Below are 1,349 nucleotides of genomic sequence, written 5' to 3'. Positions count from 1 at the left end.
CGCCACCATGGCGGTGCACGTACTCTGCGGGGGAGGTGCAGGCCTACACACCCTTTAGATGTAGGCAATGGACATGGCAGTTCATGTCCCCTCTTACAGTCACATTGCATCATCCACCGTCCACCGGCCGGACCAGCCCGGCCTAGGCCCGGCGTGCCGGCCATGTCCACAACCGGCGTGCCGGCCATGTCAGCCACCGCCGTGCCAGGCCTGGCCTAGGACCGGCGTGCCGGCCATGTCAGCCACCGCCGTGCCAGGCCTGGCCTAGGACGGGCGTGCCGGCCATGTCCACAACCGGCGTGCCGGCCATGTCAGCCACCGCCGTGCCAGGCCTGGCCTAGGACCGGCGTGCCGGCCATGTCCACAACCGGCGTGCCGGCCATGTCAGCCACCGCTGTGCCAGCCTGGCACGGCGGTGGCTGACATGGCCGGCACGCAGGTCCTAGGCCAGGCCTGGCACGGCGGTGGCTGACATGGCCGGCACGCAGGTCCTAGGCCAGGCCTGGCACGGCGGTGGCTGACATGGCCGGCACGCCGGTTGTGGACATGGCCGGCACGCCGGGCCTAGGCCGGGCTGGTCCGGCCGGTGGACGGTGGATGATGCAATGTGACTGTAAGAGGGGACATGAACTGCCATGTCCATTGCCTACATCTAAAGGGTGTGTAGGCCTGCACCTCCCCCGCAGAGTACGTGCACCGCCATGGTGGCGCCAGTGATAGAACATTGTTGCAACTGAAGCATCCGTGCCGGAAGCTTGCACGTGCGGTTGCCGATGTGTGACCGTGACGGTCCGTGCACATGCAGGCAATGGGAAGAGGGAACGCTGGCCGCGTATGGCCATTGGAGGATAGCGGAAGCAGTGCACCGCCATGGCGGCGCCAAGGATTTTATATTGTCAGACGCTGCACCGTGATGTGTTGTCTGTAGTTGCGTCATGAGGGTTGTGAGCGTGATAGAGAAACTTCATATGTCATGCACTATTCTATGTGTGTCCATACTATGCCCATCGGTGGGCACACAATGTGCAACAGATGTGCATGTCGACGTGTTGACGTCGGGTGTGACCCTACAGACGTTATTACATCTTCACATCTACACATGACATCAAGGCTGTATGGCCACATTCTGAATCTGTTGTCAGGGTGTGGTTCAGGCGAGGTGACTACAATGGTGGGGGTACACATGCATTCAGTGTATGTGTGTTGGCTGTTGTGTCACCATGCATGTAATGACTGTATGCTCACCATTGTTGGTGTTGGCATTGGTGCATGATGACATGGTGTGTGTGTATCATTATCGTTTGTGTGCATGCACTTGCATGTGTGTTTGTGATGTGGCTTCTACACAT

The sequence above is a fragment of the Lissotriton helveticus genome, chromosome 7 (genome assembly GCF_964261635.1).
Source record: "Lissotriton helveticus chromosome 7, aLisHel1.1, whole genome shotgun sequence".
NCBI classification, from domain to species: domain Eukaryota; kingdom Metazoa; phylum Chordata; class Amphibia; order Caudata; family Salamandridae; genus Lissotriton; species Lissotriton helveticus.
Note: the sequence above shows the minus strand (reverse complement) of the source record.